At 39.2% G+C, this 14,595-nt stretch overlaps 1 non-coding gene across 1 annotated transcript; it reads left to right on the top strand.

The window, feature by feature from the left end:
• Window positions 1–7,001: 7,001 nt before the first annotated feature.
• Trnak-cuu (transfer RNA lysine (anticodon CUU)) lies at window positions 7,002–7,074 on the top strand. The gene has a single exon. It is a non-coding gene; the product is annotated as a tRNA-Lys (tRNA).
• Window positions 7,075–14,595: the final 7,521 nt, after the last annotated feature.

A 14,595-nucleotide genomic window follows, 5' to 3' on the forward strand; every position in this document is an offset into this window, starting at 1 on the left:
GCGGGGAGAAGGCAGAAATCTTTAATAAATAAATAAACAATAAAAAGAAAAAAAATCTCTCTTGCCACCACAAACTCAGCCATCCTGAGTTAGCCTGATTTTGTAGTCCTGGTCTACTATAACATCAAATTAATTCTATGTTATACAGAAATTTGGTTCCCTTTTGTTCTCAGAAAATTATAGTAGTTGCCATAAAGCTTTGGTTCAATGCCTAGAACAATCTTATCTACCTAATGATTGAACTCATCTCTCTACTGAGAGGCAGTTCATCTTGCATTCTCGAAATTGCCCCTGTTCTTTTTCCAGGCATCTTTTCTTGGCAAAATCATAGCCATCCTCACAGAATGTACCTCAGAACATCCTAATCTGAAATGAAAGAATGCTTTTGAGGCCATTCGGTTTCTTCTCAGGGTCCTCAGATGCTAAATTAGATATGCTTTATACTGTTCACACATAACTTCCTCTCCTTCCAGATACATCAGTCAGGATTCTCTAGACAAAGATAAAGTGTGTGTGTGTGTGTGTGTATGTGTGTGTGTGTATAGAAAAAAGTTGGGTAGTTACTTGTTTTGGGTAAAAGTTAAAAGAGGGCCACAGCCTGCAGTCCAAGCTGGCCTAGAACTCTATAGACCAGACTAGACTTGAACTGAACCAGGTAACTTTGTTGGAAAATCCCACCAATTATTCACAAAATAACTGCACTTCTCTTTAAACTCTCCCTAAAAATTGAAGCTGTTACACTTTCTAATTTGTCCTCTAACAGCATAACTAATGATACCACAAGAAAACAAAATGGACCAATGCTTCTTACGAATACTTCCTACAGCTTGGATCTGAAGTTCTCCCAGAGGATGTGTGTCAAAGACCTGGTCACCACCAAGGTTGGGGTAAAGGACCATGAGAAATTGAATGTTATTGAAAGCAAATAAGGTCAAATGGTTTATAACCTTGAATGGATCACTGGGACTCCAACCTCTTTATCCTTCAACTTTCTCTGCTCTTTCTTCTTCCTTCTCACTCCCCTTTCCTCACTCCTTCTCCCAACCCCCTTTCTGCCTCCTCTTCTCTCTCTCCCTCCTCAAAACCATGAGAAACAACGTTGCTGCATCATAAATCCCTGACATTCTGCATTTCCACAGGTATGAAATCAAAATAGCCAACTGATCATAGGCTGAAGTTTCTGAAATTTTAAGAGTACATATTTTGTCCTTATAAATTATTTATGTCACATCAATTGGAACCTAATTCAGTACTTATGTTAAAAAAAGTCTTGAAAATAGTAGCAAAATGTAACCAACATATGAAAATGGTTAAATTCCATGAGTGAAACTTGTTGCCTAGATTATGAACATACATCAACACAGAAATAAATGTGATGCACAACATTAATGATCAAGAAACAAATTATCAATTGATACAGAAAAAGTACTTAATGAAAGTTGACACTATTTTGTAATTTTAAGAACAATCAACCAAATTGGAGTAGAAGCATTTCTTTTAAAAAAATATGCAATGGTCAAAAAGTGCTTGACAGCTCTTCAGAATCACTATTTAGGAGGAAAATGAAAAACATGGACACCACATTTCACACCTCTTAATACTACCTTTATCAGTACCGAAGCATGACGGGTATCGATGAGGATATAAAGAAATGGAAACATCTGTGTGTTTCTTCTGCATATGTAAAGTGGCACTGTGTCCACAAGAAGAATGGCAAATATTTAAAAACATAAACACAGACTATGATCTGCTTCCAGATTCATGAAGCAAAGTGAAAGGTCACTAAAATAGAAATTATAATGCAAATTTCCACAACAGTATTATTTATAAGAGCCCAGAAGTAATATATTCAATCACAAAGAGAACTCAATTCTGATAAACAACTGAACTGTAAAACATGCTAAGTGAAAAAAGCCAAACGTAAAAAGAATCATATATTTACAGATTCCCTTAATTTATTTATTTAAAAAAAAAACTATCTTTCTCATTTTACATACCAATCTCAGTTTGTATTCCCTCCCTTCCTCTTGTTCCCTTCTCCTTTTTTCTCACCCCACCTCATCCACTACTCAGAGAGAGTAAGGCTTCCCATGAGAAGTCACCAGAGTCTAGTACATTGCTTTGAGGCAGGTCCAAGGCCCTTTCCCACTGTATCTAGGCTGAGCAAGGAATCCTTCCAAAGAGAATGGGTTCCACAAAGCTAGTATAAGCAGGAGGGATATATCCTGGTTTCATTGTCAGTGGCCCTACAGTCTGCCCCAGCCATACCACTGACACCCACATTCAAAAAAGACCAAAAATACCTAGTTTTGTCCTATCCTTGTTCTTTCCACCCTAACCCCACTGTCAGACCAGAATTGGTGAGCTCCCATTAGCTCAGGTAAGCTATTTCAGTGGGTATTCCCATCATGACCCCTTTGCTCATATTATCACTCCTCCTTCTCTTTGACTGGACCTCGGAAGCTCAACCCAGTGCTCTGCTGTGGATCTCTGGATCTGCTTCCATCAGTTGCTAGATGAAGGTTCTATGATGACAATTAAGGTAGCCATTAATCTGACTACAGGGCAAGGCCAGTTCAGGAACCCTCTCCACTATTGCTTAGGGTCTTAGCTAGAGTCATCCTTGTGGGTTCGTGGGAATTTCTCTAGTGTCAGGTTTCTTGCTAGCCCCATAATGGTTCCCTCAATCAAGAGATCTCTTTCCTTGCCCTCCTTCTCTGTCATTCTCCCTTCTCAATGAAAGGGGAGGAGGAGGAGAGATGAGGAAGAAAAAGGAAAACTTGAGGGAATAAGTTGGTCGAGATGATAGTTCCTCTTCTTTGAGATGACTTAAAGAGGCAAAATCATAGAGGCAAAATATACCAAAGAGTGATGTGGGATTCCCCTGTGTATGCTGTGAACATGTTTTACTACCATTGGTTAATAAAAGAAGCTTCTGAAACACAACTTACTCCAATACTGAAGGAACTTAAAAGTAAAACTCTGAAACATAGCTTGCTCCAATAGTGAGGGGACTTAAGAGCTTGCTAGAGTACTGAGAAGACTAAGAGGTTGCTACAATACTAAGGGGACCAAGAACTTGCTGCAACAATGAAGGGACCAAGAGAGCAAACTAGGCGAGAAGACCAAGAGAGCAGGCTTAGAGAGACCTCAAAGGCTTCCTAAGACACAGACATTGACCATACAGAGAAGACTAATAAAGATTCAAAATGCTGCAAAGATTGGACCAAGACTCAAAGACACTGCCAGCCTCATTTGAAGGAAGATATGGGTAGGTACCAATGCAAGAATTCATTCAACAACCTAAAAAGCAACATGGTAACAATATAACCCAGTGGTCATAAAGCAGGAAGACTTGATCATCCTAACCCAGAAGAAGCAGAAGAAAGAGACTTTAAACATAACTTTTTGAAAATAATGGAGACATTTAAAGAGGAAATGAAAAACTCCCTTAAAGTAATGGAGGAAAAGACAAACATAAATGGAAGAAATTAGTAAATCCCTCAAAGAACCCCCCCCCAAAAAAAACAAGAAAAGACAATCAAACAGGTGAAGCAAACAGTTCAAGACTTTAAGACTTAAATAGAAGCAATAAAGAAAATACAAACCAAGGGAATTCTGGATATGGAAAATCTGGATAAATAAACAGGAACTACCAAAACAAGTATAACCAACAGAATACTAGAGATGGAAGAATCTCAGGGGTTGAAGAGTAAATAGACTCATTGGTCAAAGAAAACATTAAATCCAACAAATTCTTGATACAAAGCATCCAATAAATCTGGATGTAGTTGCACAGAGGGCTGTTTACCCCCTCCCGGGAGGGCTCCCTGCCACCAGCTAGCTTTACCCAAAATAATTACACGGAAACTGTATTCTTTTAAACATTGCCTGGCCCATAAGCTCTAGCCTCTTACTGGTTAACTCTCACATCTTGCTTAACCCATTTCTATTAATGTGTGTAGCACCACGAGATCATGACTTACCAGGAAGGATTCTAGCCTGCTTCCATCTCAGAGAGGAGAGCTATGGCAACTGCCTCACTTCCCTTCTTCCCAGCATTCTGTTCTGTCTACTCTGCCTATCTAAATTGCTGTCCTATCAAAAGCCAAGGCAGTTTTTTATTAACTAATGAAATTAACACATAGTCACATGACCCTCCTCCATCATTTTCTGGGACACTGTGAGAAGACCAAAACAGAAGAAGGAGAACTCCAGCTCAAAGGCACAGAAAATATATTAAACAAAATCATAGAAGAAAACTTTCCCAGTCTAAAGAAAGATATCCCTATGAAGGTACAAGAAGCTTACAGAACACCAAATAGACTGGATCAAAACAAAAAGTCCCCTCTCCATATAATAATCAAAATACAAAACATACAGAATAAAGAAAGAATATTAAGAGCTGCAAAGGAAAATGGTCAAATAACTTATAAATGTAAGCCTATCAGAATTACACCCAACTTCTCAATGGAAACCATGAAAGCCAGAAAGTCCTGAACAAATGTGCTGCAGATACTAAGAGAATACAAATGCAAGCCCAGACTGCTAAACCAAGCAAATTAAGGAACTTCCAGAGGCATCACCATCCCAAACATCAAGCTCTATTACAGAGCTACAGTAATGAAAGCAGCTTGGTACTGGCATAAAAACAGAGAAGATGACCAATGGAATAGAATCGAAGACCTGTACATTAATTCACATACCTTTCAACACCTGATTTTTCATAAAGAAGCTAAAATTATACAATGGAAAAAAGAAAGTATTTTCAATAAATGGTTCTGGCATAACTGGATGTCAATATGTAAAAGAATGAAAATAGATCCAAATCTATTCCCATGCACAAAACTCAAGTTCAAATGGATTAAAGACCTCTATATAAGTCTGGCCACACTGAACCTGATAGAAGAGAAAGCATGAGGTAGTCTTAATGCATGGGCACAGGAGACCACTACTAAATATAGCTCTAGTAGCACAGACACTGAGAGCAACAATAAACAAATGGAAACTCTGGAAAATGAGAAGCTTCTGTAAAGCAAAGGACACACTCAATAAGACAAAAAGGCAGCCTACTGAATGGGGAAAAAATCTTCACCAACCCCACATCAGACAAAGAACTGATCTCCAAAATATATAAATAACTCAAGAAATTAGACAGTAAAATTCTAAATAACCCAATTAAAATGGGGTACTGAACTAAACAGAATTTTCAGCAGAAGAATCTCAAATGGTCAAAAGACACTTAAGGAAATGTTTAACATCCTTAGCCATCAGGGAAATGCAAATCAAAACAATTTTGAGATGCCATCTTACACCTGTCAAAATGCTAAGATTTTGACACCAATGATGGCTTATGCTGAAGAGGATGTGGAGTAAGGGGACACTCATCCATTGCTGGTGGGAATGCAAACTTGTATAACCACTTTGGAAATAAGTATGACAGTTTCTCAGAAAATTGAGAATCAACCTACCTCAGGATCCAGCAATACCACTCTTGGGCATATACCCAAGAAATTTTCAATTATACTACAGAGACATTTGTTCATATATGTTTATAGCAGCTTTATTTGAAATAACCAGAACTGTAGAAGGGAGCTGCGGGCTGTGTTCCTGCCACCCAGCTCCCGGCCACCTGGCTAGCTTATGCCCCGAAATAGCAACACACAAATTGTATTCTTTTAAACACTGCTTGGCCCATTAGTTCTAGCCTCTTACTGGCTAATTCTCACATCTTGATTAACCCAAGTTGTGGTGGCTTACCGGGAAGATTCTAGTCTATGTCCACCTTGGGCTAGAGCTTCATCGCGTCTGCCTAAGAGAGGAGAGCTATGGTGTCTGGCTCACTTCCCTTCTTCCCAGCATTCTGTTCTGTCTACTCCGCCTACCTCTTTTTCTGACCTATCAGACCAAGCAGTTTTCTTTATTGATTAACCAATGAAACAACAGATTGACAAATGATCTTCCCACATCACAAAACCTGGAAACAACCTATATGTCCCTCAGTCGAAGAATGGATAAAGAAAATGTGGCACATTTACACATTGGAGTACTACTCAGAGGGAAAAAAACATCTTGAATTTTGCATGGATGGAATTAGAAAACAATATCCTGATTAAGGTAACTCAGACCCAAAAAGATGAATATGGTATGTACTCATTCATAAGTGGATACTAGCTATAAACAAAAAATATTGAGCCTATGATCCAAGAGAATAGTAAGGTGAACTTTAAGAAAAACATATATAGCTTCACTTGAAAAGTAGAAACAGACAAGATCACCTCACAAAATTGGGAGTATTGAGGTAGGGAGAGAAGGGAGGGTGGAAGGGGAAGAAAAGGGGAGAAAAGAAGGAGTAAGGAGAACTTAATGGAATGGGATAGTCGAGAAGGAGGAAGGGCAGAGATGAGAGCAAGAAAAGAGATATCTTAATTGAGGGAGCCATTATAGGGTTAGCAAGAAACCTGGCTCTAGAAAAATTCCCAGTAATCCACAAGGATGACCCCAGCTAAGACCCTAAGCAATAGAGGAAAGAGGGTCTATTCTTGACTTGCCCTGTAGTCCGACTGATGAATATCCTAAATGTCACCATAGAACCTTCATCCAGCAACTGATGGAAACAGAAACAGAGACCCACATTGGAGCACTAGAGCAAATTCCCAAAGCTCAGGTGAAGAGTGGAAAAAGTGAGACTATGAGCAAAGGGGTCAATATCTTGATGGGCACACCCACTGAAACAGTCTACCTGAGATAATGTGAGCTCACAAACTCTGGCAGGAGTGGGAAGGAACAAGCATAGGACCAAACTAGTCCCTCTGAATGTGGTTGACAGTTGCATGACTGGGACAGACTGGGGTGCCACTGGCAGTGGCACTAGGATTTATCCCTATTGCATGTACTGACTTTTGGGGGAATGTTGTAGGGAGGTGTGGGCTGTGTTCCTGCCGCCCCAGCTCATGGTCACCTAATTCTCATAACCCGATCAACCCATCTCTACCGACTGAGCCCGGCTAGCTCAGTCGGTAGAGCATGAGACTCTTAATCTCAGGGTCGTGGGTTCGAGCCCCACGTTGGGCGCCATCCTGTTGTAGGGAGCTGTGGGCTGTGCTCCTGCCACCCCAGCTCATGGTCGCCTAATTCTCATATCCCGATCAACACATCTCTAATAATCTGTGTAGCATCAGTCTTACCAGGAAAGATTCAGCATGTCTGATCTGGCAGCTTGCTTCATCGCTTCTGCCTGGGAGAGGGGAGCATGGCATCTGTCTCTGAGAGGAACTGCCCTGCATCTGAACTCACTTCCTCTTCCTCCCAGCATTCTATTCTGTTTACTCCACCCACCTAAAGGCTGGCCAATCAAATGGGCCAAGGCAGTTTCTTTATTAGCCAATGACCTTCCTCCATCAGCGGAACCTATTCTCTTTGGATGATACCTTGCTCAGCCTACATATAGTAGGGAGGGTCTTGTACCTTCCCCAAAGCAATGTGCCTTACCCTCTCTGAGAATTGGATGGAGGTGGGGTGGGAGGGTATGTGGAGGAAATGGGAGGAGGGGAAGAAGTGGCAACTTGGATTAGTATGTATAATGAAAAAAGATAGTTTGTTTTCTTTTAAAAAATAAAAATAACTGCTTTGGCCAATAGCAGGGCAGAATATAGTCAGGCTGGGAGAGAGAGAGAGAGAGAGAGAGAGAGAGAGAGGGGGGGGGGGTGAAGTCAATGAGATGTCATGTAGCTGTTGAAGGAGATAGATGTTGCAACTTTACCCAGTAAGCCACAACCTTTTGGCATTATTCAGAATAATAGAAATGGGTTAATTTAAGGTGTAAGAGCTAGTTCATAAGAAGCCTAAGTTATTGGCCAAGCCGTGTTGTAATTAATATAGTTTCTGTGTGATTATTTTGGGTGTGGGCAGCAGGAAAACAAATGAGTAGTTTCCATCTACAAAGCTTATCAAAAATTGGACAGAGGAAGAGTTATTGCTTAATAAATACAGAGTTCACTTTAGGAGGATAAACCTGGCTTGCAGGCAGCCAGTTATACTGGTTATACAGCACTGCACAGGAACCTGATGTCACTGACCTTGAACTCTACACTTAAAATGTTTGAAATAGAAAGGTTATATTATGTATATTTTGACACAATCAAAAGACTTAAAATTTCTGCATTGCCATTATTGTCCCACATAATACTTAGCAGCTGATTCAGGGACACATTGAGTTATAAGACTATGGTATGGCTGGGGAAGATGATGTTGTAAGCTCCTCGGAAAAAGAAACATCTTTTTGAAACTTGTAACTAATAACTGGTGCATCATATAAACTTATATTTTGCAAGTAATTTATAAAGTAATAAGTAAGACATATAATATAGCAAGGTATTTGTAAGGTAGGATTTGTAAGGTAGGTCAAATGTTGTTGATCATAATTCAAATCTGAACAAAGAGCAACCACAGAAGGACGTCCTAGGGGCAGTAATGAGGCAGCAGAATCAGTGCGCACATGGACTGTTACTAATGCCTGTTCTGTCAATGAGCTGGCAGCATACTAGAGAAATTTATTTTTTTCAGCTATTTTTAAAGGTGTTCTAGAACTAGCCAACAGAAACTAGGTATGCAATCATTAAACAATGTTTTCAAAGAGTACTTATTTTATTCTGGATTCTCTTTGCTCATGTTGTTTCCAAGGGCAACATCATGTGAAGAACACCATGTGCTTTGCCTGGAAATTCTTTACTGCTGATATCAGATATTTACAGCTGTCTGACCAGAATACAAGGTTGGCTAAACACACTCATTAAAGGAATGATCTTTGTTGAAGAGAAAAATCACATATGAGTTTTGTGTAAATGGACAGAAGATTGCTCTTAGCAAGGTGAGATTTAATATGACATCTTATTGTGAATATATGGGTTTTATTATATAATAATTAGTTTTATAATATGTAAATTATATTTACCAAATATTTTATGACTTTTATTTCATCACTTTTCTTTTGTATATATTAAATTAGAGAAGCTATAATGTCACTATGGCAAGTAGCAGTATCTACTATACTCACTATTATGTAATTTTTTCATCTTGGTGCTGCATTCCTTTCTAACTCATTGATGCACAATAATTCAATTAAAATTCCCACTATCTGAAAGCATATCAGCACTGTCATATGCTTTGGTACTGTTTAATTTATTAGTAATTCCTCTCAAGGTTACACCCATAACTTTAGTATCATCTCAGTATAGGGTGATATGCTATATACCCTAACAAATGAGATTAGTCATGACATATTTCATTAGTAGTGAAATAATGATTTATGTCCACATGGTGATTTTAGGACAAGCATCACCCAATGGAAGAATATGCGGTACTTACTATCTAATGATGAGTAGGTTTTCCAAATACTCTGCTCTCTTTTCCTATAAATCTACCTACGGTGGAATATACAACTTGGTAATGACAAAACAGAAAACCACTTCCTCGGACTGCTAGATATCAAAAAATACTCCACATTTTATAGAGGACTCTAAACGCTGGGCAGCTTTAAGGTTTTATAGAGGACCCTAAATGCTGGGCAGCTTTAAGGTTTCCCCAGCTAAAGTCAAGCCACTGGCAGAGTGAGAATGAAATCCAATATTTTCACAACAGTGCATCCTCCATTTTTACTTCCTTTGTTCCATTCCAATTCTAAAATTTCCATGAACTCCAACTCTCAGCTAAGAATGAGGTGAAAGATTCACAAATTCAGTGTCAAAATATAAGTAAGATCAATTGCTTAGGCAAATGCTTCATACAAGAGGGAAGGCCAGGCAGTGTGAATTCTGTAGAATGCTGTTGTATGCCAATCAAATGAAAAGCTTCACCTACTCATGCTAGTATTAAAATTATTATTTTATTTCAGAAGAATTAAATTATAAACAATATGGCACATTCTGAAAGAGCAGAAAGGATGCAAGAAAGTAATCAGAGACATGGGTAAGCTTCCACTAAATTTTATAATTTTTTCTAAAATTTTAAACATACATTATCCCTTTTACTACTGGCACAAAAAGTTTTCCTTTTCAAAATTAACAATTTGTATTTTGCTGTAATTTAATGTAATTGTTATTACCACTATTATAGTCGTTTCAGGATAGGGAACTGTGACAGGAATTGTTGAGTTAGGACTTTAGATAGCTCCTCTCTTGAATTCCTTGGGGTAGAATAGACAGTGGAGGAAAGGTGGCTGCAGAGCTTCATTTCAGCATTGATGGACACTTGACTCTTTTTGATACATTCCTTTCACTAAAGAGATGTCTTTGTGCCTGTATACAGAACACTGTTTTCTATACACAAAATGCATTTGTGCAGAGATACAAAATAGAAAGAGTTTTAAATCCTGTTTTCACTTTTGCCATAACTGCAGGTTATATTTGGATACATGTTCTGTATAACTGGAGAGCAACTCCCTAGTTCATATGGTTTGTTGATGCCAAAAATATCCAAAGAAGGGTCTCCCACCATTTTAGCAGTTTCAAACATTTACCAGTAAGTCACCACCTATCCTATGCGGCCTACTCAATCACAGTGAGTGTGACTTTATTTCACATAGAAATGAGACCATGCTACATTTGTCTTTCTGTGCTTTTTTATTTGGTGTAGTGCCCTCTAGATTCAAATGTTTCACATATGATATTATTCTTTTCTTTGAAATGCTGAGGGGGATGGGACATGTCTGCACTCCTAATACTATAAAGCTGAAGTAGGAGGATCTGGAGGCCAGACTGGGTTACAGTGAATCTCTATCTCAAAAGAGGGAGACGACTTAGTGTGTACTGTTCTTTTAGAGGACCCAAGTTGTATTTCCAAAATCCATACAGCATAGTTCACAAAGGTCTGCAACCCCAGCTCCAGGGGATCCATCACCCACTTCACCCACCCATGAACAACTGCACACATGTACATTCAAAACACACACACAAAAAAAAAATCTCAAAATTTATTTAAAAAAAAAAGCAATAGGGGGTGGAATAGTGATGGTTTAGCAGTTAAGAGTCCTTACTGCTCTTGCAAAGAACCCAGGTTTGGTTCTAGTGCCCACGTGATAATTTAGAGCCATACGTAACTTCGGTAGCAGGGAATATGATGCTCTTTCCAAACTTCTATGGGTCCATGCATCACACATGATACACATACATGTATGCAGGCAAAACATGCATACACACTAAATGGATCTTTAAAATATAAATTAATAAATACATATAAATAAGAGAATAAGGGCTGATTGTTACTGTGCAGTGTATCTATGCCACATACTTGTTGTCTCTCTGTCCACTGGCGGTCATTTCGGTTTTTCTAGTGTAAGTAGTCATGCACTAAATGTGAATGTGCAGACAACTCTTCAGCAAACTGATTATAATTCCTTTCAAGACATATTTGTAGTGGGATCACTTGGTTCTTCTATTTTTAATGGGGCATTTTGTACTTAATTTTTTCATTTATGTGTATGAGTGTATGTCTGCATGTATGCAGGTGGCTGTGGAGGCGAGAGAGGTCAGATCCCTTGCAAATAGAGCCACACGTGGCTCCAAGCCCCCAGTGTGGGTGTTGGAAACAGGACTCTGATGCTCTGGAAGAGTGGAACATGCTCTTAACCATTTATCAAGCCCTCCAGCCCAGCTATTTGTGGTTTTGTTACTGTTTTCTTTTGATCTGTGAGACAGGGTCTCTACCTATGTAACTGTGGGCTGTCCTGAAACTCACTTAGTAGATCAGGCTGGCCTGGAACTCAGAGAGACTAGCCTGCCTCTTCCTCCCAACTGTTGGGATTAAAGACATGAGGCACCATGCTTGGACTTGTTGGCAGTTTTTAAGACATCCCCCATACTATTTTTCACAATGGCTGAATTAATGGTTACTATTTAAAATGTGAAAGATAAGTATTGAAAACCAAAAGAGCTGATTGCCACACTCATAAGCCTTTAATCTTTTGTGTGGTTGTTATTTTCCCATCTTGTTGAGCTGTTTTCTTATAAACTGAATGTTCCTTCTTTAATTTTGATATCATTGATGATGGCAAGAGGGAGTGATGAGAAGACAAATTTTTTTAGATTTCATTTGAGGACTTCATGGAACTAGGGAGCAAAGAATCAGACCTTTGCTCTGTAGGCATTTCCTCAGCATCATGATCTTGTAGATGAGACTTTAAGTTTTGGATTCACAGTCAAGGTCAATCCCTAGTTTGAAAACTAGAATTGTTTACTTTGTAGCTCAACTCACTCATCTTTAAAACAATCACAGCACCACTGTTCTTGTGGGATTTTTATATACGGTCATAAACCATAGAAATGAGTAGATTCGTGGGAACACGACAGCAAACATTTAACACCTCGGAAAAACTAGAGAGGAGGAGGAGGCAGTTTTGCTGGTTATCAAGCTCAAATGAAACTGCACATTTGAGTTCACTTGGAGGGGACAAGACTATAAAGGGAATGAAAAAAAAACAGTTCATGGCAAGGACTAAAGGCTAGGTTGGATGATTTTGAAAAGCCAGATTGCTGGAATAAGGGGTTGGCTCTGGCCTCAAAATCTGGGCAAGATTCTGACGAGGTAGGCATGGCTCAGTTGACACTAAGAACAGAAATGTAGGTGCTTTGGGCCAAATAAAATTAATTATTAAATCACTAACTTACCTCGGCTTGCAGCCAAGCAGAGAGCACACGGGGCCGGTGTGCAGCGACCCTGACGACCTTGTTGTACACTGCACAGTGGCAGCTGGGCAGCTGAACGGAGGCAGCCTGTGGTTCCTCACTCACTTCTGGTAGAGAGGAAACAGTCATATAAACTGACATAAACCCTGGGAAGGTAAAAAGCTGAGGTTAACTGTGAGAAAATGGCTTTACACTTTCAAAGCACCAGGGTTTTGTTTGTTGGTTTCGGCTATGTCTTCCCCCGACACTGGCCTGTACATAAATTAACCATTAGCCTGAGGCAGGAGAAGGGACACAGAAATTAATCACAGTGACAGAAATTTGCACAGCTGGTCATCCATGAAGGCTGACAGAGGAGTATCAAAGCTGGAAAGAAGACATGGAAGGACACCTTTACCACAACTTACACTGTTCCCTTCTTAAAATGCTTTATGTGCTTCAGAAATGTGCATGTTTGGTAGGAAGTTAATGTACAAAAGTCACGTGTTGCAGTCCGGCATCCTCCAAATGTGAACTGAGTTATTTTTAAAGAGACGACGAAATTCCGAGTGTCCCACGAAATGCACCTAACAGAATTCCCTACTTGCAAAGATCTCACAACTGCTCTGCAGAACCAAATTAGAGATGGCAGGGGTTTTGTTTTCCACTTCATGCTAAGCAGGATTCGACTGTCAGGAAGAAAAGGCCAAGTGGTGAGGGTGTGAGCAGCAGACTCTTGTGCTGCCCCTAGGAAAGTGCAGGAAACTGCACACCCTTCCTTGAAATTTAAAACACAGGGCCAGCAAAGTGGTTCAGTGACTAAAACTGCTTGCTGGACAAGAGTTGTGCCTGCAGGTCAACCCCTGGATCTCACAGTGGAAGGAGAAAACTCCCAAAAGTTATTCTCTGTCCTCCATCCATGTGTTATGGCAGGAGCGCGAATGCACGCACGCACATATATATATACATATATATATACACACATACACCTCAAATAAAAATCTTTTGATTAAAAATATAATTGATGTATGATTTAGCAACTCTAACTCTGCTCATGCACCCAAAAAGATTGAAAGCAGTATATATATTCATAGTCTTCAAAGCAAGGGTAGCAATGGCCAAAGCATGCAAGAACTCCTAGTGTGTGTTAACTGATTTGAAGAGCTAAAAGGACATGCAAAACAGTAAGAATAGCAATCTGCCTTAAAATGGGGGATGGGGAATTCTGACAGACTGTGGCATGGAGGAAACCCAAAGCTATCCTGCTAAGTGAGTAATGCCAAAATGAGTCTTGGCAAGATTATAACAACCACACTAGGAAAGTATCACATGAGTCCACTTGAGACATCTAGGGCTGTCAGGTTCATAGAGACAAGAAGCAGAATGGTGACTAAGGGAATAGGACAAGGAAAGGTTTTCAAGAGGCACAGGGAGTCAGAACTGCAAAAGAAGAAGAGTTCTGTGGATGGTGTAAACAATGCTTTGGGTGCTCTCATTGCTGTTTAAAATGGTTACAATGATGTCATCCACTATGCATATTTTAATATAATTCAAATATTTTTCACACCCAGATGCATGCATTCATTTCTATACAGAGAGCTATTGCCAATTTCCAGTGATTTTTCTTTTAAAAAAATTGTACTCCCTCTCATTAAATCAGCTTTTGAAATTTAATAATTTGCATAAATTTGCTGTCAAGGGTAATATTTCACACTTTGGCAAAATGTTAATTGGAGAATTTTACAAATTATATTAATACTTACCTTTTCTGTTTTCATATTTATTTTTCAGACCTCTGCAAGAACTGCCAAAAAAAAGCAGGAAATCAAACTGTTGGACCTATTAAAATAGTAGGCAAAAGTAGAACACAAGTGTGTGCATTAGAAATTGTGGAAGTTTACAGTAGCACATGGGATGCTCACTTTTGTTTGGTAAA

Source organism: Chionomys nivalis, chromosome 10 (genome assembly GCF_950005125.1).
Source record: "Chionomys nivalis chromosome 10, mChiNiv1.1, whole genome shotgun sequence".
Taxonomy (NCBI): Eukaryota; Metazoa; Chordata; class Mammalia; order Rodentia; family Cricetidae; genus Chionomys; species Chionomys nivalis.